Source organism: Schistosoma haematobium, chromosome 3 (genome assembly GCF_000699445.3).
Source record: "Schistosoma haematobium chromosome 3, whole genome shotgun sequence".
Taxonomy (NCBI): domain Eukaryota; kingdom Metazoa; phylum Platyhelminthes; class Trematoda; order Strigeidida; family Schistosomatidae; genus Schistosoma; species Schistosoma haematobium.
The window spans coordinates 27,585,661-27,612,253 of record NC_067198.1 but is presented as its reverse complement, the minus strand read 5'-3'; positions in this window follow the sequence as shown (position 1 = coordinate 27,612,253).

The following is a 26,593-nucleotide window of genomic DNA, read 5'->3' as shown; positions in this document are numbered from 1 at the left end:
GACGGTTAGCAGAAGTAGAAATCAACAAACCTCAATGAAATGGAGAAATCAACCCTGATTCTTAAGAATTGTCCCATCGTCAGAGTTCCGAGTTAAGCGATTCATAAATTAATGTGGGTGGCATGGGAATTTGTTGAGCGCAAGTGATTATTTGTCATACGAATACTCGTTGCCTACTGAATAAAATGTTATAGCTTAGAGATGTAGTTGACATGAAAACTTTAATGTCATCACAGCTTCTAAAACACGGGTGGTATATGATGCAAGCGATGGGTGTCTCGCTTTCCAGAACTGTAATATCAAACTGGGGCCGTTGGGGGCGTAATCCTTTTCCTGTGTAACATGTATCGTGATAGTGACACACGATGTGAAGACATGTGAATTGGTGCTAGACCGACTAGAATTCAAGGCTTAAGACAGGAGTTATGATCTCAGTTATTACGACCTAGCTACTATTACTGTTAAGTAATTTTTGATACTAATTCACTCTATAAGCCTCCAAACCAGAACATGGTTGAACAGAGAAGTGATCGTGTTCCAAATAGACTGGGTTGAATGAAGGTAGGGGTCACAATAAGAAAAACATTGGTATATTTTTTTAATTTTAGTAAAATAAGATTTTCGAGTATTTTCCAAGTATCCTCTAGTGCTGGTTGGCTAGGAACTAGCCAATCAGCACCCTCAACACAATCCTGTCCAGAACGTGATGTAATGCAATCCATATCCTGCTAACAACTGAGGACTTGTTGTAGTGCACTATAGCCCTGACTGTAAAGTGGATGACTTCCTCTCAATGAAATTATGACTAAGCAAGTTAAGAAACCCCTTAACAGGTTATCTATGTACCGTCTACAAATATGGGTGACCTGGAGACTAAGTCATCAAGAAGATCACTCGATTATTGAATATTAGAAACCACAACCGAACCATATGCGGTCCAGGACATTGTAGATTTCACCATACTCTTCTACCGTGGACTCACTTTTCACTGACCGTGAAGTTCGCCTGTAGGAAGCACCGTTCATATGATCATATTTAAGTTTATTATTGCTGTGGTCTACCAACCAAACGCTCAGGCTTTTTCGAACATATGGAAGGCAGATATGTAAGCGATCAGTTGACTAAGGAACATCAATAGAACAAGCATAGTGTCGCTTTCGGCAGTTATACAACCGGTCAAAAGCCATTTATACACTAAGTTGCACCAAAAAGAAAGAAATGCCACATTACCTGGATGAACTGTGAGACTAGACGTTTGCTCGGAAAGAAGAAAAGACAGAGATATTGATGTTAATTTTGGCACAGCAAAAGAGAAGGGACTTGGCAATTCCATGCGGAATAAGTGCCCTGAAACAATTCATGTCGTTCAGAGGAAATGTAGAAGACAATCGGAAAAAACATTAACCAAACAGCCGAAACACTACTCTTATTTATCGATTACAGAACCAGAACATACTTAATTATTTCCAGTTGTAATTACGGAAGGGAGTGTGTCCCAAATGATAGAGGAATACCAGAACAAAACAGAAGTTATGGTTGACCACTTCGAAGTAGTTTACCTATGAGCCTCCTGTCAACGGAAGACTAGCCCTAGAAGCGATGTCACTAAATCTTCTGCTTCCTGTGGATTTCAACCACAATTGGGTACTCATTGCATCAAGTGATTGTGATACAAAAAATCAATAAAACAGATGCATACTTTCCTGACTTTCGGATCAGCCCCCAATGTAAATGGCTGCTCAGCATAAAACAACACTCAAGATTTCACTAGGACAGCGGCTGGAAAGATGCCACTTTCTCCAGTTCATAAGACAAGATCGAGATAACTCTCTTCAAACCACAGATACGTTAGCCTCCGGCTAGAATACTGAAGAGAACTATCGGACAGGTTATTGTGACTTTCGTGAAGACCAATGGCTTGTTAAACAGCGAACACGCTATAGAAACGCAGTGAACACGTATGTATAAGTCACTACAACCTTCCGTCAGGGAACGCCATAGCTCTTAAACTTGTCTCACGATATTCTAAGAGCAATAATGAGCCACAACCTTTGAACAACGAATAACTACGATGACCACGCTGCTTGTAGGTTGAGAACCATGTACGCGTTAAGATTAGCACTTACCAAGCTAGATACACGTATGGCCACTACAGTACATACAAAATTATGCAGAGTCAAACCTAACAAGTTCACCCAAGCTGCAAGGTCCTGTTTAAAATATGACCTAGATAACTTGGAAAAAACACAGAGGAAAGTTACCGTACCAGTGTTGGAATAACTAGGATAGCCATAAAAAGGTGGCTTGGAGAGTTAGTTTATTTAAATTACTAATGTTTAGAATATTAAAAATGAATTTAGGACTGGTATCTAAAGATTTCGATGAAAATTCATATACGTTTAGAAAAACATCCATGAAGTTCCAACAGAAACTTTTGAGAAAGTGTGTTGACCTTATTTAATAAAAACCTCAAAATATTCCCCAAAGTTTTGGGGATGTCATATTGAAGTCATCGATAAATACCTGGATTTTAAGCTCTATATAAACGTCTTTCTTAGTAACTTTTGTTTTATTTCGCAGACATAAAGCGATTCAAAATCCATTACACCACTGTTCTTCATATTAATATATTCGTCGCCAGTGTCTATACATAGGCTCTGGAAATATAGTCTCAAGCTATATGCAGGTTTTGTACTAAAGGTGATGTAGAAATGTTTGCCCGGTTACAAACGTACAGTTAGATTGGTAAATACCTGTTAATTCAGCTAATTATACAGTAAATAATAATTTCAACGTAAGCCGCTCGAAAAGGAATAAAGGTATACATTGATATTTAGGAATAGATGTAAAAATTATAAAGCTCACCTAAGAAACATCCCATTTATTTGTCCTGTCATTCAAACAAACAAATACATTATAAGCTTCACTTGTTTTTATCTTAATACATTGGTAGATCCATATGTATGTATGGGATCACGGACTGATAGCCTCTGTAAAGGACCAAGTAAGCTAAGAAGCGCAAATTCTGAATACTGAGCAATCCAAATCTTCGTCAGCAAATCAACACAGAAAAGCGTAATAGAGACTAATATTTTAGGCTTCCTAGCATATCAGAACACAAACGGTACTGATATTCCGCAGGATTTATCTTCATTATAGCTTTTAAGATGTCAGTCTGAGTGTCATTATACCAGTAGTGCTGTTTAGATACAACTATCTTGTGAATATGGCAAAAGAGCATTTTCTCAAGTGCATCCCAGCTGTCTTTATCGAACTGGTTAGGATAGTGGTCGAAAGCAATCATCTTAAGCATACCTATGGTTTACTTGGTCAAATAGGCCGAATGATTGCAAGAAAACATGTGTCGCAGAATTAATAACCTAGGCAAACATGTGTTTAGAAGGTTTTAATTTTTGTCTCGCTATATAAATGGCAGTAGTTAGAACGTCGTATCACAACCAGTTGCAGTACCTAAAGGTATTTAAAATCCTTTTACCAAAATACAAATAGCTTGTTCGCCGTGTTGCTACAGTTATAAACAGGTTGAAAACAATACTTGATACAAAGGTGTTTCAATCATACATGCTGATTGCTAGGTGAGAGGTAAAATCATCACTGACTGGAATACTATAAAACATGAAGTCATAATAAACGGCCATGTTGAAAATGGAAGCAACCATAATCAACGGTACTTCATAAATGTTAATGACGTATGCGGTTAGATGCAGGAAGTTTTACATGAACCAGATGGGGGTGATGACATTACAGGACAGAATAGGAGGTTGAGAAAAAGGAGTGTGCAATGCATAAACAGCAATATCACAGACATCATATGCACAAAAGAACTCTACATTGTTTGATTGGACAGCTAATCACATTTAAGAATGGAAGTAAGACAGTAATAGAAATTTTAGAGTTCATGGTTTAGAATGCAAATAATCGGCTTATTAACGTTTTCCATCGTATAGTTTTAGCGACTGCCTTGTATTTGAAATCATGTCCTAGCAAGCGTCAACGAAAAGTGTTGAGTTTACCTACTCTGGTGGATAATTCAGTCATTGACTAAGCGGTGTGAGAAACGGAAACTCATGTGCAAACGACTCGACCTCAGTTTTAAACCTTCAAAAATGTTCCCTCAGATGATTAGTCTTAGATGGAAGAGAAGTATAAAATCTTCATCTCAACCATCGTCGTTCAGTATACGGAAAGTCATTAGATCAACCCTTCAAGCATGAAGGTTTTTTCTTAAATCCATGTTGTTTCATCGCTAAAAGATCATTTCCCTCCACACAGTTCGAAATAGCCGAGAGAACAATCTTCTCCATTAATTTGACGACCACATATGTTAGACTGACCAGTCAGTAGTTACCAAGCCTCTACTCCACTCTTTGTGCACTGGACTGTTAATTGATTCTTTCTAGTTTTTTGACGGCTTCGACTACCTCAAAGACATCAAAGAGCTCTGCGAGAGGTTCACTTCACGTAACCTTAGGACGAATATAGTAAGAAACACTGGACTTATCTGGTTTGAGATGTTGCAGTAGTTGTAATACAGCTGCTATCTGAGCGACCACAAGGTCTATCCACAAACTGATATTGTCATGATTAATTTTTGGCCCTTTCAGCAACCTCGGTATAAAACATTGCTTATTCCCAACATCAATGAAGTTTGTCGTACCAAAAGTGATGAGATCCCATCCCACTTCTTTGCGTTTGCCTCGTAAACCAGAACAAGCTTATCGGGATATTTTCACAATTCCTAAATAAGCGTTCTTCATATGAAAGTCTAGCCCTGCCAATGCTTCTCAAGATTTCCTAGTCCTACGGTAGAAGGATAAGTACCATTAGGAGCCTTTACAAATAAAGATAATCCAGTACTTTTTAATCGTCCTTGGCTGATCCTTACTTGATTTACGCGGTACTAAGCATGGTATAAATGGGGACGTAAGCAAACTAAGCGCACATTTAAAAGTGAACCATGCTTCTTCAATCTATGAGGCAGTATTCACTGATCTACAAGTAATTGCAGAAAACTCCTCACATGCATGTAATGACTAGACACAGCCCATCTTACGCCTCGAAATTCATTGAACACCCTCTGACAAAGTCTGTTCATCGTCACCCGTTTAAACTGCTTACTCATATTAACCGGAACATTTCGACAACTGGGAGCTTAACCACCTAGAACTGTATAATGTGACTTTGACGTTGGCTGGTTGATCACATCATTCCCGTATAACTCGAGTAGGCTTTTAATCATTTGTAGAATTATGGTCTAATAATAGACCTAATCCTAAACACAGATCATCTATGTTGGTGATGTACACATATATTGTATTTGCTGATACTACGTTATTTTTGGGGTCCAATACGATCACCAATGAGGCGAGTATAACGGCAGTTTTCTAATGGACAATTATTCAAGAACGAATGTTATTTTTGCATTTAAGAAGATCAGAAATGCACCTGAATTGACTTTAAATGACTCTTTGAGATTTCGACTGTGAACACTACGAACTCATGAAGGCTGGTATACCCTCAACCAGTCATGACAAGTTGAAATAGGCAATACCCACTCTGAACATAACCGATGCCTACAACTTTCTAGCAACAAGTAAAACACTTATGGCTACATTCTATCATCTTCCATTCTATTTACGGATTGAATTTGCTACACAATACGAAGTTAACCATGTTTTTGTTAAAGCCAGTTATAAACCTTTCTGAGATTTCGGAGGTATTAATCATTTAGTTGAACGAAGTCATATGTTCCTCGTATGTCTTTTGTTGTTACATCATGGTGGTGCCAAAATACTTGTGAATTGCCATTCCTGATTCGCGATTCTTAACCAAATCATGTTACACCTGATGAAATATTGATCTAGCGCATTGATGTAGGAAATTACAAAAGACGTAAATGGTTCCAAAAATATGGAGATCCACCAACGCACTAACGACTAACCAGTATTGTAAAGCTAGCACATTGTTATTTTTTAGCGCCGTTATACTAAATCGTTGGAATCTAACAACCACAAAGTATCATCTGTACAATCGGCATAACTATCTAAGCAAACCTTACCAACCAGATTACCTAGTGCTTGAAATACTCTTTCATGGTGGTTGTTATTTAAAAGACTATTTCGTTGTTTATTAGGTGATAACATACTCAACGATTTGCAGTCTGCCAGTTTAATCACCAGTCTGGCGATATAACCATCGCGTAAAAGTGTCTTTCATGGAATCTAGCGAGTTTTAGGTGCACTGAAAGCGATTTTGTTGCTCTTACCATGACACTGATAGCTTTTCTCATCAATACAATAGAAATCACTCCTATACGACACTCACCTTATACCCACGTTTTTTTAAATACCTTTTCGGTTGTTATCGAACTAAGATATATCGTTTGCTGTTTATCATCCTGCAGAGGAACGTCATCGCATTACTTAGAACGTTGACATTTTGTCCATGACACTGAATGATTGCAGCAGCTCACAAACATTGATTTTTTCACCTTCTATCTACCAAGTGAGCAATAACTTTATGTGGTCACGAATGATTTTCTGCACGGTCAAACATCTATACTTCAGTTAAACTGATGAATCTAAATGTAGCTATTATTTGAAACTCACGGAAAGAAATCAGTCAGCGACACTGACTGACTTCGTAGTTCAAGTCAATAACAGTACAACCATCAGCATACAGTAATGATGGACCTATTTTCCGGGTGATTTTTGGAGCGATTATCTTAAACGTATTTGGCATGCCATGGGCTGGTCCATACGGCAGTGGTTGTATCTAAGTTCCTCTAGCCTTACTAATAAATTTCTTCAGTAATGTCATCTTTGTGCTACACAGTCATCAAAGTGATTACAGTGCACGGACATTGTGAAATGGGGGTCCAAGTTAGGTGTTAACTGAGAGTTGTGACTTCAGTTTGAGCTAGAAGGTCACACTGTCCCGGTCCAACTGGAGTAAATGTCAACCCTCGACAGAGATGACATGATCTGATGGTCTACTAGCTCAATAACTTTAATGGTAATAAAGCACAAAAAGGGAAACATTTTACAGTTTTGTATTGAGCAGTCTGAGCTACTCTCTCTTCAGAGGCTGCAACCTTGACGTCTTTATATGTTACTTGTACTCTATATTTAGTGTGAAGATCGTTATGTTGGAGTAAATCATCACGTAGTCATTAATAGAGTACACGTTGCCGACTTATGTTACCATAATGTAACGAAACACCAGATTTTACATAACGTTATAGTATGTGGGTTGAGTGACATACTATTTCCATCCGTAGACTTTGATGTCGGCAACTATTTCTCCATGTTAGTATGGTCAATACCTATCTTCCAGTCAATTTCAGGAGGGTTGAAATAACCAAAAGTCAGTTTGGAATCGACGTCTAACGTTGACTCATTTGTGGATACTTTGGAGTGTGTTGCTTGTTTCAGGCTTAAACAGGGTGCTCTTCACATAAATCATGTAAGTAACACGCTCAGTAAGCTATAATCCGCGCTAATATGCTTTGTATACTATCTTATAATCTCATCACATTAAAAAAAGTAGTGCAAATCGATCATACATCCTTTATCTTATTTATGGCTAAGCCTTTCACGGTACATGGCATAATAATCTATGCTCATTTCTATACTCATTATTGAGTAGGTGCACCAAGTTTTTGTTATTAATTTCATTCATAACCCACCAATCAAAACAGTTGTTATTAGATCTGGTATTTTATTAATTAAAGGAGATGCACTGATTAGTATAAGTGTACATATTTCATCGTTCTTAAAATGTAGTCCACCACTCTGTTTACAGCTATCTGGCTACACGTGTTTTCTCTGTCTGGCCCAGGTGACGGAATCTGACATGAGAACGTCGCTAGACGAATATTCAACTGTTTCCTGTCATAGTGACAGAGCCAAATTTTCATAAGCTTCATCGGTGTAATGCTCGACGGGACGTTATGAGACGATATAAACTTCAGCCTTCCGAGGAGATGAAGACCATTTCACCAACTCCAATGGGACGTAGTCTACAGTTTACCCAGCCTGATTGATGTGATTTACGTTGACAATTACAAACATAGCCGAATAAATACATTATTGAGGTAACTGAATTCAATTTAATTGAAGATTATTACCAAGACGATATGACTAATCCAGATCCTTTTGGGATGCTAATTGCTATTTCCTGTGCTTTATATGAAAAATGGATAGTTGAGGCTTCTGTTTACGCTCAATGTGACAGAAAGACAAACGGTCTGATGATACTATAGTCGTGTGGCTAATGTTCACCAGCTTCATTTTTCTTTGAGCTGTCAGCTGAACTGCCAACTTTAGGTCGCTTAGCCCTAGTATGATTCATTTTCATTTACTGATAGTCCAGCTTGTCAACTGACGTGTCAACAAAACACAGGTATAGAGATTACGTTAGTTTAAAAAACACTGAGATAATGCCATGTGCCGTACGAAACATACTATTTATTTTTAGCTCTATTACTTTGATTATTGCAGATGGGACATGAATCAGACAAATACCAGATTTTTAAAAGCTGTAACCCTTTGAAAAATAGCCTCAAAAGGCCCTGATATGACTGATGGTGGAAGGGTCCACTCTCCCTCTCGAAACGTTGCCACATGACCACGCATATTCAGCCACCAACTGTTTTCCTTCGGTACGGTTGCTTTTATGAAATTGGGAGAACGGAAAGCAAATGTCCGATGCTTTAGCCAGGTTGTTGTATACGGAGCGTAATAGCATCTCCTAACGTTGCTACATTCCCTCGTGGATTGGGTCTCTAGGTCAAAGGCTTGGAGTATGGTAGAACCTCTGGCTCCAGTTCGGGTGTCTGCGTAGTATTCCAGCTCCAACACAAATCGAGGGATGATGTGTGGCGCACATATATTTGGTGGCTCCTTATGCCGATATCTATGTGTTCGAGTAAATAAACTAACTGCAAAAGGATGGTGGTGAAATGTCTCCTCTGCTGTTTCCCAGGAACGAAAATCTGCCGCTTCGTAATATCATCTTTTAGCTGTAAATCGTCAGTGGTTTCTGTTAGAATGTTCTCCATATGGTCGAAATATTCTTTTGGTAAACTTAAAATCTGTTTATGTTTGAACTTCACTGTAAGCCAGTCAAAGCTCTGTCTAATTGCTGTGAAGTTTTGTATTGGTGTCTGTAGGTGTTTATCAGTTGATTTCCAAATACTCTCGGCAGCCATTCGTCTGACCTTAATTTATTGATGGAATAGTTTGATCATGAATTTACCGTAGGGTGACAAAAAGATGTTTGAATATTCTTGACATCTAACATTTATATCAACAGTTGAAAAAGATGACTTTGAATTTGTACATCTTCGTCCATAGCATTCTTTACTGTGACTCTAAAATTAGCAACTCAATATTTGACAAATTATTTAAAAAACCTCTTGCTACTGCAATTTTTGGCGAAATGATTGTTATCTTCCCAGTTAATCAATTTAAACAAGCTAGTGTATGAGTAGAACATTGGATTATATATGTTGGATCAGTGGGGAAACTACTCATCTAGACTATATTAACTACGGCTGTATCTATAGAAAAGAAACTAGGATATTTGGTCTGGAATTGATAAACCATCTAAAGACAGACGATCAGTTTGACTGAGCCAATTCAATGCGTTCTTTGACACTGTGGTTAATCCCGGTAAAAGAGCTTACTCGAGATATAACAATATGTCAAGTTACTATTTAAATACCAAAAAGAATGAACGCTGTAAATCTAAGTGTCTGTTTAGGATTACAGCGAAACGGAAACAAATTACACCTACAACAAGAACGGTAGATTAAATAACGAAATGGTAACAATTTTAATGAAACAATTGTTACTTGTAAGCTTCTTCCGAAGTAACCACCATAAATGAGTTCACTTGATTAATGAAGGTTCATCTGCATGTGATGGCACCAATGGCGTAGTGAGAGAGATTAAATGCGATAGCATTATTCAGTGGTGATCTGTGCCAAAACTCCAACGTATTGTGAAATAGCCAAAAAGGATAATGCAATACTATTACATTCTTCAGTTACAGGCCGAGGTTAATGAAGTAGAAGAATAGAAAACAGAAATAGCGTTTATTTTTAATGGCAGTGGTAGTGTGTACATGCATCAGTAAAACCAAATAATTATATCTGTTTTTTACAACTGACGCAGGGAAACAACAGATATTGAGTACAAATGTGGTTAAATATAAATTGTTACAAATAAAAAAGGGTGACCTTTATTTTGTCGTTACAAAAGTCATTGAGTGTACATTTCATCACATCAGAGAGTACAAAGCACCTTTGGCTAACAGTTAGATCTGATCAATATGTAAGCACAATAAAATTCATGTCTGTGTTGATAATGGATTATAGTGAGTAGTGAACATTATTTCAACGATGGGGCTGACTCACAATGTAATCTGGTACAAAACAACGTGCTACTGTAAAAAATTCAATAAATACAGTTTTCAGGCTCCTGAAAATTAGTGGAATTACTCTCTAGCTAATTCAGACAACAAACGTATTTAGCCGACAACCATCAGATAATCTTGACTCTGGTCAAAGAAGACCTTATTGTAAGGAGTGTGGCATCACACAATTACAGAACAAAGTAATAAACATAAATTTTAGCCAGCGTTAAATAACAAACGTTTATTAAATAAAGAAATATGAAATATGGCTGCACGAATTTTGTATGTAAGCTAAAATATATGGAAGAGGGGGGGAGAACTCGGGAGATGTTAGAGGAATACTGATTGGATCAAAACATTTTGCATGCAGGATTGTGTTGGGGCATGCTGACGGACTATTTATCAATCAACCTACGCTAGGAGAGACTTGAGGAAGACCCTAATGTCTTCTTATGCAAAAACTATAGACACAGAAACGTTTTTATCGTTGTGATTCCTAATTTCATTAAACCTTGTTTATTTGGAACATAATTACCTTCCTGTTCAACCATTTCTGATCTGGGAACCTGCTGAGTGAAGTAGTGTCTAAGAAAACTAAGCAGTAGGAGTAGCTGGTTTGTGATAGGAGAAGCCACAACAGGAGAGAATAGCAGTACCATCATATGAAACGCTCTGAAGTGTTCTGGGAGCATTGATTCTATTATTGAACCATCGGAGTTCAACGTTAAAGACATGTGGCCGTCTATTTTATGTACGTCTCCGCTTGTAATTTTCCGAACCAGTTTGTCCTTACTAAGCTTTAATGTGGTTTTTATGCTTGGATGAATTATACTTTGAAAGTTCTCAAAAGTGGGGGCATTATATCTTGTTCTACTTGTAGCGTGGAGTCGAGTCGCGGTAGACTATGAACACCACTACAAAGGAACGCGTGCCAGGATATCCATAAAATCCCCCGGAAGCCAAATATCAGAAGGCAGTTAATGGACCAAGTCGAGATATATTTGCTGGCGATCTCGTGGTATCGAAAGAATACCGAGATCGTGCCAGGATACAAACTTGGTTACTGAGCGTAACCGGATTCGCGCGAGGTCACAATCGAACTAAGTATAATGGATGTTTTTAGCACAGTTAAACAAAGAGCACATTAAAACAGTCACTGGTACAATTGGCTATAATAATAATTGTTTTCATTAAACCAATCGTGTTCTCGTGATAAAAGTAAGTCACTACATACCAAAGGATGAAGCACATCTGTCAAAACATCATTACTACTCCTGTGGTGATTAAAGGAAGATCGATATTCGCTCAAGTCAGCTGTGATAATCAAGAGTATTTGAATTTTAGTATGAACTAAGAATCCCAGAAATAATGTAATCGGATCAAGAAGTACCGGATAGCCACAAACGAATGTACTGTATTTGGAATTCGAAATCAAGCATTCCACAAGTACAAAGGAATTATTAGTTCATTCAAACATCACATCAGCATCAACCTTTTTCGGTCTTATTATTTCATGGTAATCTGTACCGGGAAGTGTGTGGTATATATTCATCATGATTAGTACCCCAGTCTTTAGTAAGCAATTCGTCACCTGAATTCACCATGACGTTACTCCCCTTGACCATATGTATAAAGTGTTTAATAAATAGACAGATAACTGCAACCTTCAACTAGATGTATCGCGTCGTGTTTGGGGATTATTAGGTCTCTTGTAAAGTAACAAGGGTTTTTACTGCTTGTTAATACGTCCCTGAAGACCAACAGCAATGGTTGAAGCATTCGACACAACTGTTAACAGCGCCAGACGTCCGGAAGAAACAGTGTGGTATTTGCACTTAAGGTACTCTTAAGATTTTTGAAAGATATCATCACTTTTTATAACTAGGGTCTGAGATTATTCTTTCAAAGTTGGTTAGCGGTAAGGCTATTTCTGACTTTTCATAAGTTAACGTTAAAAAGTGATGAACTCGAGAAACTATCGGGTTTTTAAGGTATTGTTCACTGTGTGTTGCGCTATCTCAGTCATCGATGTGGGCGCTGGTGTTATGTCTCGTGGGGTTTATTACATGGCGCAGGAACTACAGTGACTCTGTTGAACTGGCACCTGACAACTATTCCATTTCCTTTCACCTGTTAAAAATACTTTGGGGAATTTTTGCTGCTCACTTTCTGATGCATCGACCGCCAATAAATAATTGGCACAAGCTTATATAATAGGTAGGTTTCAGATAACTTGATCTATTAACGTTTGGTTCGTCTGTGTGGCCACTTATCACATATCGTGAGCGCGTGAGCCAAGTGCTCTAAGTAATAAACTGTTCCATCAAACATTGATTTTAAACTAATATTCTTCATATGATGTGATAGCGTATGATTGATTGAGTGACGGCTTAATACGGTTTAAGAATGTCACTTATTTGTATGAGTTTGTCTTCAACCTCTGTTTCTATTCTCTTCTTATCCAGCTCCTTTTCCATTGCTTTATACTACATATTAGTATCTAGTAGCCAGCTTAATCTCTGATAAGCTTTGAGCATATTCCGTGCAACGTTTATCTGTAGTCGAACAATACTCTTAAGTATTTGCATAAACTGGCTGCAGTTTATTTTTATTGCAGTTACATTCCGTGAACACTTGAACCTTTGTTCAAACCTCAACAGCTTGTATATTTATTGTTCTTAATAGCCATTCGATTCCTAATAGAGATCATTGACTTTTGACACATACCAGCTGTCATTCAGGCTATGATATGTTGTCATTAATCTTTGTGTAATTGCATATCTTTTATAATAAGACTGTTCCATTGACAAACTCATTATTTTGAACTTAGATTTTTATGTTCTTATAGATCTAACAATTTGAAAATAAAAATGTGGGTACATGACAACGAACTCACATTTGAAAGTGAATATTGTGAGCCACACTTATGTGATGGTCGTGAGCAAAATTTAGAAGATTCATGAAAGAATAACGAACAAAGAGAGAAGCCGAATAAGCACTGGACAGTTGAAAAATGTAATACGAAAGTTTAATAAAACCTTTTGTGAGATACCGACAAACTCAACAAATTCAAGGCAGCTCTCAGTAATATGTTTCAGGCCTTATATGATCTCCTCAAGGAAGAGGAAGTTACTAGTAATAACAGCTGGAAAGGGACTAATGAAGTAATAATCTCAAACTGTCAGAAAGTGCTCGACCACAAGAAGCGTCATCATAAGAAATGGATCTTTATCGAAACCTTAGTCAGGATTCAAGATAGAAAGAACAAAAAGACAGCAATTAAAAACAGAAGAAAATAGGATATAAAACGCCAAGCTACAGGTCGAATGCCCAGAAATAAACAAGTGCGTAAAGAAGAGCATTAGAGCTGATAGGCGGAAGTATGTGGATGACATAGCAATGAAAGCGGAAAGTGTTGCAAGAGAAGGAAATATGAGACAACTACATAATATGACTTAGAAGATAGCAGAGAAATAGGTAAGATCGATCAGCCAAGAACATAGAAGATAGACCAGCCAATGAGATTCGAGACCAGTTGGAATGGTGGATAAAACACTCTGAAGAACTGTTGGACATAGCAGCCCTACCAAACTTTAGAATTTGAACTAACTGATGATTCCTTTGTACTTGATGTCCCTCTGACTACAAACTCTAAATATAGTACGCTCATTTGTGCTTCTGTAGTTCTATCTGCCTTAGATTGCACTATTTCGGGAATCCTCAGTACATTAATTTGAATACTTCCACTTATCGTAAAAACCCACCGGACATGAAAGCGGCACCTACAGACCTTCCTATAGATGTTACCCTACCAACAATCGTAGAAATCAGAATGGTCATCAGACAAATCAAGAGTGGGAAAGCAGAAGGACCAGACAACATATCAGTCAACATAGAAGCAGTCGCAAACATGCTCCGCATTCTATTTAGGAAGATCTGGGAGGACGAACAAGTGCCAATGAACTGAAAAGAAGAGAACTTAATCGAGATACCAAAGAAACGAGATCTGAGCAAATGTGAGAACTACAGAAGCACCGCGCTACTTCAGCAGAGTGTTGTTCAACTAAATGAGAGAGACCAAATCACGAAATTATGGATCATTGTTAAACAATCACTTGCATGGGAATGATCGCAGTGTATCGATTTCCTTGGCTATGATAAAGCGTGAATAGGATAACCTCACAGAAATTCCTCCCACACTATGATGTACCTGATAAGTTTGTAACCATCATACGGAATTCATACGACGGACTACACTACAACGTCGTACATAGAGGACAGCTGACATATGTATTCCAAGTGAAGACTGGTGCCAGGTAAAAGTGTTTATTCTTCTATCTTCTCGTCCATCTGGTGGTTGATTGAATTCGAGAGCTGAAACTTGGGAAACTACCACAACCATCATCAAAAAAGTACAGGTGTTTATACACAATTGTCTATGAATCAGAGTTTAAGATACTTTAGTTTCATTTAACACATTGACGATATAAACCAAGCTTAATGAAGTAGAGCTGAGGTTAAATATCTTAATCTAATTTATTTGGTAGGAATCTTAAACATTAAAACACAAACAATCAACATTATAAAGCTTTCAAGAGGAATTTCAATATTTGAGCAAATAAAGAAATAATCAAGTTAAAAGTACATGCAAAACTAGTACTGTTGAAACCATGGGTTTACTCAATTCCCACCGGTAATGTATAACGAATAACATTTAATATGCTATGAAAGAAGTTTTAATGGTTAATCATTTATGTTAAGAATGACCAAGTAAAAGATCCTAATAACAACCTTACTTATATTCTGACATAAATCCATCAGTTTCATTACTATCAACCTGAAAAATAAATTATTTTGAATTTCGTTTAAATCATGCAGTAATCTAAGTTAGACCATCATTGAAAACTTGAACAATCATTTCTACAGACTTCCAATTAGAGTATCAATAAACCAGATTAATCGTGAAAAGATACTTTATGTTATAATGATTCATAGTACATATAATTTTATGAATGATATACGAAGTAATATTTTACAGTTTATAAATCTCATTACATAGTCAACTGAGTAACCATATTTATAGTATTTATGAATGATACGAAAGTTTTGAATTAAAACTATATAGGAATATAAATAAATAATATATTTGTTGTTATGGCTTGTGGACTTCATATTAGACGCGCAGCGTATTATCGATCGGATCAATGACGCGTAAACATGTAAGGGCGACCTAGCCCTGCTTCGCTGTCTGGCCCAGCCAGTTGAGTCCGGAACGCAAGTCTTAGCCTCTGGGGTATGAATAATTATATTTCAGACATACTCTGTTTATATACCAACCAAACAGACCACATCGTACCATAAAACAGAAAACAACATTTGTATAATATTTAACGAGTGAAATAAATACTGACCAATAGGGAATGTCCATTTAAAGTCCAAGCACATTATTAGAATAACATAATAATTATTGGTATATTTTTCCGAATATCCCAACATTTGTAATATCCGATTGAGTAGAAAATTAGATTTTCTGACGTTTCATGACTTAGTGTAAGTCACTTCTTCAGAGAATATATAACCAAATTTTCTACTCATTGGGATATTACAAATATATTATTTATTTATAACAATCTACCCAATGCTCAATTTATTCGAATTTATCAAATCAAACCTTGTTAATAATACCTATATAGGAATATAATCAAACAACTATTGGACATATATATTTCATGAATCTATACAAACAAACGAACTAATCAATAATTAATCAAAAAATTTTCTTTTGTTTAAAATGTTGATTTTTTTTTCTAATATCCAAAAGTAGAATATTAATTAGTTTATTTTCAATGAATTTTTACTATATTTTAATTAAATTTAGGTTATATGATTAACTAGATAAACTAGTTAAACTGATATATGTATGTTTTATTCTTTGAGTATAACTTTTTTACATGTATCCGTCTAATAACATCAAAGTTAATTAAATTTTTAATTAAAATATTACAGAATTTTTATAGATATCGATTAAGTTCATAATTATTGTGATATTTTACAAAGATCAAAATAAACCATGCATTAATGAATTTAACAATTTTATATTCAGAGAGGGATTTTGTGGATATTATAATAGTAGATGTTAATCGTTGAATTCATGAGTCAATTGAAGCTAGATCATCATGGAAAACCTCGAAGCACTAAATGGCCGTTTCGTCCTAATACGGGACTCCTCAGGAGTGAGCATCCATAACCTTGCCTCACGGGGTTTGAACTCAGGAGTCCCAAAATAGGACGAAAAGGCCGTCCAGTGTCTCCAAGTTTTCCATGGTGGTCTAGCTTTAATCGACTCATGGTCTCAACTATTGAAATCACTACAATCTCCACAAAACCCCTTGTTAAGTTTGTCTTACATTGATCCTACTCGTTCCCTTTCTACTCTTTTGTCTGTTATCTTATACTACTTATTTATCTTCAGTAAGCAGTTATATTCCCGACAATTTTCACACTTATTTTGTAACGCAAGTTGTACTGTAAAACTCTGAAATGTTCACACATACATACAACGTTTATTGTATTTATCACTGTATTTAGAATTATAATTACTGTATCCTAATCGCTGTAGCCGTTATCCACAGTTTTGTGCATTTGTTTAAACGCAACAGTTTCTATATTGTTTGCTCTTGGTTCGGGTTTCGGTTGTTCGTAAACTGTTATCAAATTTAGACACAGCTATCAGCTGTCCTTTGTACTACCGAAGCCTTTGTTATATTCATTCTTGAAGGACGCGTTTAAACGCCTAGACACCTCACAAGTTTAGGTTTGTAACTAAATTTTGTGTATTATTTAATAAAGAACCGCTATTGTAGACAAATCGTTGTTTTGGAAACTTCGGTTTTGCGCGTATCTCAATCGGGTGACTTGGACGCTTCGATAGATCTAACACCCCTTCTGATACTAATCAACATATGCTCACTAGTGGCTAGCTTCAAGGTGTATATCCTGGACTTCTACTGAGAAGCAGTGACCAGTGGAGTTCAACCAGGTCTGTTGTGAGATAGTAACTCACTGATGACAATGATGGATGTGTCACTCAATTTGGTGGATTTGTTGAAGTTAGACATTAACACCGTTAAATGCCGGCTGGCTCAGTGATCTACTGGTTAATTGCTCGCTCTCGAGACTGATACGTCCTGAGTTCGAGATGGGATCATGAATTGGCACTGCTGAGGAGTCCCGCACTAGGACGAAACGGTCGTCTAGTGCTTTCAGATTTTCCATGGTGGCCTAGCTTCAATTGACTCATTATCCCAAGTATTGAAATTACTACAATCTCCACAAAACTCCTTCTGATAATAATAATAATATTTATTAAATGACTTTTCTTACTTATATATAACATAATTTTGAAGTATCTATGTCTTAGCAGATGAAAACATTCACCATTTATTAATATATATCGTATATGTAATTAATAAAATATTCAATTATGGATAGTTATTATGTCAATGTTTCATATGATTGACGAAGGAAGATAAATTTTGAAAATTTAATTTTAGAAATTATATAAAAATATTTAGCTAATTTTATTTGATTGAAAAAGTGAATATTTGACAAAAATAATGTAATGTATAAGAATCATATTAAAATTAGTGTTGTACTACAATAGAATATCATTAACAACCTGTTAGAAAATATTAAAATCAATTCCATTCCGTGTAGAAAAGATGAAGAAATCAATATACTGAAGATAACTTCCAAATATGTCCTACACCGGTGAATTTAATATTCATGGATAAGTTACAGAGTTGTTAGTGTTTGGAGATTTTTCAATAGTAAATTTCAAATACTTTAATTGATTCTGTTATAGCTTGTGGCCTGAGTGCCCTGCGAATGTATACATAATGATACCGCCAATTGGAGAGCAGTGAATTATCGACCGGACCAATAACGCGTAAACCCATACGAGCAGTCTACAGTCTTTACCGGTCCTGCTTCCCGCCTAGCCCATCCAGTTAAGTCCAGAACACCAATCTCAGCCTCTGCAATATGGATCATTTATTTCAAGTATACAGGGTTAATATACCAATCAAACAGACCACATCGTGCCAATAAAATGGGAAACAACACTTGTACAAGATTTGGCCAAATGTAGCTGTGAATGTGGGAGGTAGTAATCAATAGACAGGACATAATTCAAAAATGATGAATCGTATAATAATAGTTCATAGGTCAAAATAAAGCTCATAATAACAGGGACATGAATATGAATAGTTTAGTTATTTAACAACTATACGATAAAAATATAGGCATAGTACAGGTCTATATATGGACCCCAAAAGTTACCATTCATTATGCTTACCGGTACCTAACAGATTCATAATATAATCATATTATACATCTTCAAATAGTTATCAAAACAAATGTATGAAATTACTTTATTCATGAAACACTATATAGAGAAACAGTAGGAATCATTTTATATAGAATATAATTGAAGCGATACATACTTTTTTTAAGCAAAACATAACAGTATTCTATCTTTCTATTTATTATTTTGTTCATAAGAAAGGTTAATTAACCAAAGATTTTAAGTGATATGTAATGGATTGTAATATATGAATACTGTTTAGGGTAATTTTGAAGAGATTGAACAACTCCTTGGTATTCACTATTTTTCATTGATTCTTTGACTGATGTCAGTTAGATTCCGTTCAAATTTATTATGTAAATTAGTAGTTTCATAACTTGTGGTTCATATTTTATCTTATATACTTAGCAGTACAAATTGTCAATACATCTTATATCGATTATCTCCGGTAGAGTAAAGCTTGGAGAATTTATGAGGACCAAATAGCCACTGAATACATGACAGATAATTGTTAATCCAAGTACATACAAGTAATTAGATGTCATAAATTTAACGTTCACTACTAACATATGATATATAACACTTCGCATACTAAAAATACTTTTGATCAGTATAAAATAGGCATTTGTTAATAACATGAAAATTAATCAGTTAAGGAAGTAATTCGTCCTCAAAAACCTTAGAATTCGGTATTTATAAATATATATGAAATCTTAATGCAGAAATCCGGTTTATTAATATAGAAAGCTGATTATGATTTCCTTAAAACTTTATAGTAATTAAACTGACCACTTAGTTTTCGATCGTTCACAAACAATACACATTAGCTGAGAGTATGACTTTCATTTTAAAAAATAGCTATACAATTTTCTTAAATTGAAAACTTCATCTATTCCGTCAGAAAAATTGTACTCAAAATCTTCTGCTCAGATTATTATACCATGAGAAAATAATGTTTTAGCGTATCAATCGTTTCATTATTACCATGGAAATTAATGGAGTTTATGGGGTGAAAACTGCATTTTAAACCATTTTCTATCCTTTCTTTACACAGTCGATCAATTATCCTTGTAAAATTTCACTGGAGAGATAAAATGCAACTGACTATTAGTCCTTCTAAGGTCTAGTCTTCACAATTTCTATAAAATGTGTTTCATCTCCTAAGTACCCTATTTATTCTTAATCACACAACTTTTCTACGCTAGATTCTCCGATCAAATGTGTTATATCCCGATAGGAATAATGAATGGTAATTTTTGGGACCAATACTATGAGTATATTTTTATCGTGTAATTGTTATATAACTAAACTTCATATTCATGTCCCTCTTATTATGAGTTTTATTTTGACCAATCAACTGTTGTTATACGATTTACCATTATTGAATTATTCCCTGTCTGTTAGTCACTACCTCCCTCATTCATAGACACTTTTGGTCAAATCTTGTACAAATGTTATTTTCTATTTTATGGTACGTTGTGGTCTATCTGGTTGATATATAAACCTAGTATGTTTGAAATAAATGATTCATATTGCAGAAGCTCAGATTGGTGTTCTGGACTTAACTGGCTGGGCTGGACAGGAAGTGAGACCAATAAGGACTCTAGACTGCTCGCACGTGTTTTATGCGTCACTGGTTCAATCGATAATTCACTGCTTTCTGATTGGCGGTATCGTTGCGTTATCCAATATACAGGGCACACAGGTTCACAAGTTATAACATAATGCATACTTTTAATAAAGATGGATAGTGGCTATCACTGCAAAAGTGGTTATCAGGACTCAGTAGCTAATTGAGTAACGCGATGGTGTTTGACATAAACAGTACTGAGTTGGAGTCCTGGAGTGAACATCAACTCTAATATGCAGGTAGATCCACCTGACTGGTCTTAACTAGGACAAAACGCGCGTCTTGTATTCCTCTGCTAGCCACTATCCATCTTTTCTTGGAATGCTTGCGAATTAAGGCAATACTTACAGTATGCATTTATGCCAATAAGAGAATGATCATTTGCAGTCGTGAACATCAATGAAAAGATCCAAGTAAACCATATCAAGTGAATTTATACTTTTCGTATATTGATTCTGAGGATGAAACATTTAAAATCACATAAAAATAATATTTATTTTAGTCCCGGTCGTCAAATGAATTCTATTCACCCTATTTACAACTATAAAACCTAACTTGCTTGAAAATCACCCAATTTTAATTTCATAGACCTCACCGTTTTCATGTTCAAATTGTTAAAGATTTATACTTTTCGAATAAACTAATAGATAACACATGTCTAAACATTAAATTTATGAACGTTAAATGGAAACATTTGAATTCGATTCAAATAATTACCGAAGTGTTATTAAATTTTAGGTTTTACCAGTTTTCAATAAAACGTCATGTTTGAAGGACATGTAGTTACAAAATGACGTAATAAGGAGAACCCCCAAAAGTCAGAGAATAGTGGAAAGCCATTTTACCTTAATTAGGGACTTTTCCGAGGTGTTTACTATTGATCCCCGAAGTTCAATATTCTCAATGCATGTCTTACTATTAAGTTGAGTGGTTTTCATTCCCGAATTCAGCGTATTTTGAAAGAATGAGATGACTAGCTAAAGTTATTCCAGGATTGTTGTTCTACACTAGACACAAATTCTCAATAAAACTTTTGGAATTAACCCATAAACTACTTAATTACACTTATTAGTGAATGTTTTCTTAAAGAAATAAAAAGTGATACAACTTGGAAAAATTATCAGTTTAGCGTATCAACAATCTCATTCACATATGAGTTTTCTGAATATGAACCTAGTAAGCTGTATTCTATGTGACTTTTAAATAAGGCAACCCAACAATAGTTCATAAAGTAACGGTCATAGTCAAAATTCGTTTATATAAATTTGCCTGTACACTGGAGCAAAACAGTGGACAAATTAGCTCGCTAATAATACTTAAGCCTGTTAACTCTCATGGAGGAGCATAGACCACCAACCAACATTCTACATAAAACTCTGTCTTGGACAATCCTTCCCAGCTGTTTCCAGCTCCTGTTCATCCTTTTCATATTTGCTTCCAATCCTCAGAGCAGAGTGAACTTTGGCCCTCCTCCTTTTCAGTTCCCTCAGAAATTACAAGTCAGTGCTTGCTTCGTGATTCCGTTTGATGATTTCCTCAATGTATGTCCTATTCACTTTCAATATCATTTCCCGATTCCCCTTCCATCTGGAAACTCGTCTATTCTCTTTCACAGTAGACGGTTGCTGATGATATCCAGTCAACAGACATTGAGTATCTCACGTAGACAATTGTTTAGAAATACTTGTACTATTCGGATGATGGTTGTAGTGGTTGTGCAAGTTTCATCTCTCTATAATAAACATGTCATGACATTCGTATTGAAGATCGTGACTTTGATGTTGGTTAACAGTTGTAATGACTTGCATATGTTCTTCAACTGTAGAAGTGTTGTATTTGCTTTGCTAATCCTTGACTTTACTTCTTCGTTGGATCCTCTTTGAATTATTTGAAGTTGAACAAAAATAGATCATCACATTTATTATAACACTGATAATTGCACGGATTTATGCGAAAACCATTACTCAACAATGTCTTTCGCAAGTATTCTGATAATTAGAATACACTGGTTGAATTCATGAGTCAATTGAAGCTAGACTACCATAGAAAACCTGGAAGCACTGGACGGCCGTTTCGTCCTAGTATGGGACTCCTCAGAAGTGCGCATCCACGATCCCAGTGGAGTTCAACCAGGTCTGTTGTGAGATAGGAACTCACTGAAGACAATGGCGTACGGTGGCGCAACTTCGTGGATTGGTCGAAGTTGGACATTATTACCGTTGGATGTCGGCTCAGTGGTCTAGTTGGTTAGGCGCCTGGCGAGAGACTGATAGTTCCTGGGTCCGAATCTCGCGGAGTGCGGGATCGTGGATGCGCACTGCTGAGGAGTCCCATACTAGGACGAAACGGCCATCCAGTGCTTTGAGGTTTTCCATGGTAGTCTAGCTTCAATTGTCTCATGATTTCAACCAGTGAAATTCCTAAAAATCTCCACAAAACCCATTCTGATAATCAGAATACAGTCTTATCATCCAGTAGAGTCACATGGGAGACAATTGAAACTAGTGAGCACTGGATGACTGTTATGTTCAAGTCAAGGTCTATTCTCCAGTGTGCTTACTTAACTGTGCATAGTTGATTGAATCCAGCACATTCGGGTCTTACGGTGAGCTCAGTAATGTTTAAACATTAGGACGAAATAGTTGTTTAGTTTGTTTTGTCTCAGGCTGGTATACCAGATAATGTTACTTTGTGAAAACATTTGATTTCTGTGGTTGTTTTTAACGTGAAGCATTAGTTTTTATGAACCAACACAGTACTGACTATCCGAAAACAAATGCTTGTATTTTGATAAACAGCGCAGGGAGGTAAGAGCTGTGTAAGCGAAATAAATATTGTAAATAATTTTCAACTCGGTATTTTATTTGTATAAAGAATAAACTACAGTAAATCTAGAACGTCAATGAATAATGGTCTGTGAGAAGAGACAACGGTTATTGTTCTGAAAGCATTTTAATATAAATGGAGTGAATATTAGCATAAACCGAAAATGACACCCATATTATATGTTTTAGATAAGAAATTAATAGCATATACAATAGAACCGTAATACTATAGGTTCATGAATAATCTACAAGATATCCGACAATTATTTGGCGTTGAAAGTGAATTTAATTATGCATCTTTTGTGTATGGATGTTTAATTTTTATTTATAAAACAACTAATAGTTTCTGATGTATTACACCATCTTCTGACCTCTATCCACCGAAGGAATTACATTGATAATTTATATTCATGAGTAATTACAACCCATCCATAATTAGTTAAGATAATTGACCCATCAATACTGACATTAAATAGTTTGTAAGTTATATTAGAATTTTGTGTATTTAACGGAATAAAAGTCCCCTGATCTCTCCATAAGATACTTTAATGGATGTGAATGGATCAGTGTATAAAGACTGAATAAGGCCGTTGGAGATATGAATAAAACATGTAGATATGTGGAAAGCATTTATCACATTATACATACACCACAAGTGTATAGGTCATTTCTTTGTGACGTTCTTTCTCTCTCTCTACATATATATATATATATATATATATATATATATATATATATCAGCATATGTGAAACAAAACACTATTTTCATTCCACCTCTTTGCTTTCGTTTTAAACTAAATCATGTTCTTAAACTCTTGAGTTTCATGTATTTACATCAACTGTAGGATAATATCTATTAAATATATATGTTTACCGTGTGGAACCATTTTTCTTGCGGTGATTTAGTCTCATTTAACATGGTACAAATGCCTCTTAAGATTTGTCAAGTATCTTTAGTTTTGGAGACTTTCACATTTACATTACGAATAAATGAACTCTTCAGTTCTGGATAGCTGTAATTCTGATGTATGACTCATCTCAAATTCTGAGAGAAGTGATGTTATTTCAAAGTTTCGAAGTAGAAACACATAGGCCAATGCAAACCTATGTTGTAAAAGTCATAAGGATATTACAAACAATAAGGTTCAATTTAAATCTATGTATTTCGTTCGAAAAAAATAACGAAAAATGAAGGTTTAGAGAAGTACGATACATATATATGATTTATGGTAAGGAATGTGTCATATAAGAATAATGTAAAACAGATACCAACACAGTGTTCAATAACATAATCCTAAAAACTGGGATTAATAATCTTACCCACTAGATAAGTTGTTTCCTGAAATTTATCTACATATAAATAATGGTATGAATTACCATATTTAAACATAATCTTTTCGAATTGTTTAGTTTGAATACTAACCATGTGTTTGTCTTTACGCCCCTTTTGTAAATAAGATGAATATCTTTCTACACACTTCCCTATGTCTTTACTATATACTTCGTTTATGCCTTCCTCACTATACACTTTCTTTATCAAGTCAGGTTGGATAACATTGGATTAATCCAGTTATGCATGTGTGTATACACATCCAATCGTAGTTACATAATCATGGGATGTAAGAAACAAAACCAGTTCAAGCGTGATAATGTATATCATATATTTATGAATTACATTTATGTACATTTTATGATATTTCCTTGAAATTTTAGATTTCAGACAACTAAGGTCAAGAGAGAGGCCTGTTATTATGTAGTTATGTTAAGCGACATTGATGGTTTGACTGCGAATTACTCGCCCTAATTACTGCAACATTATCATACTGTTTATTTCACATGAAACTTATTGTCTTTTAAATGTGAATAATATTTATGCCTGCGTTTTGGAAAACATAATCCTGCGGAATATTTTATTAACGAGTAATCATTATCTTAAATATTTTGTTTTGTATGTAATGTTTATTTACTGGTTTTGGAGATAAACAATCGTGGAAATTCGACCACTTGATAAAACCATTTTTGAAATGATTTTAGTCATTGGTGTCATGTTTTGTTTTAATAGTTTTCTTTACTTTATGTAAACACAAATCACCATAACAAGTTTAGGTTCACTAGATTAATCGTGTGTGTAAATTATCATGCATAATTTACTTCACAGCATTTAGGATTCAACAAGTTAGTTCTCTCTGAGTTAAAGGATCCCTAAATTCCTCAGGTCTGATTAGTTGGGTACTTCCATCAGGTTTATTTTTCTTTCATTAAAATCAGAAACCGATCTAAGTTATACTATTATTGAAAACCTGTAAGTGATGGATAGGAGTATCGTTCTAGTCTAAGAATCCTCAGAGATGCTCATCCACGACACCGAAGTTATGAATCGAACCCAGCATCTTTAGCCTCACTTAACTTCTAAATCATCTGACGGTGTTCAAATCTAACTCTAATCGATCACCTTTCGTTGTTTTTAGTGGATAACTGATACACGCCCGGCACGGTTTAGCCCAACTAGTTACAGTTTCTCGCAAAAACTCCGGTTTCCTCTCGAAGCTAATCACTAGTGGACACATGATTGCCAGTATAGGGTTGTGGAGATAATAAAACGAAATGGCTATCTAGCACTCCCAGTTTTTCAATGGTAGTCTAGTTTAGATTAGTTCATGATTTCAATGAAATTTAACAATCTACACAACTCTATACTGATAATAATTTTTCTTTGTCTTTTTGATTGATTAGAGTATCATATTACTTAAGCTTTCTTATTATCATTAAGTAATAAATAATTCACGATTAAAAATTATGACACCGGATTAGAAAATTATTCACAAGAAAAACTTGTTAAAATGTTCGAATAAATGATTATGGTTTATTTCCCTATTTAATGAATGTTTATAGAATGATAGTCAAGTGAAAACTCATATCATCCATGTTAACATATATATATGTATAGTTATAGCATCAATTGTTTATTGCATTATATTTTTCTATGTTAATGTATGAGTAACTAATGCGAATCTAAAATAATATTTAACCAATCTATTCTTGCTTTATTTAATCGATTATCATAAAATGTCAAAAATTTCCATTTTACTATTAATTTATACATTTTTATTTATCATTTATTATGATTAATTGTGTAATCCATCCTGATAAATAATTGAATTGTAAATCACCTTGATTGATTTATGTTTAATATGTATATGTGTATCTAATATAACTGAATATTAGAGTAATGGATTATGTTCACCTAAATGAAAACAATATTACTCCATTACATATCTTGTATTAGAGAGGGGTTTTGTGGAGATAGTAGCAATTTCAATAGTTCAGATCATG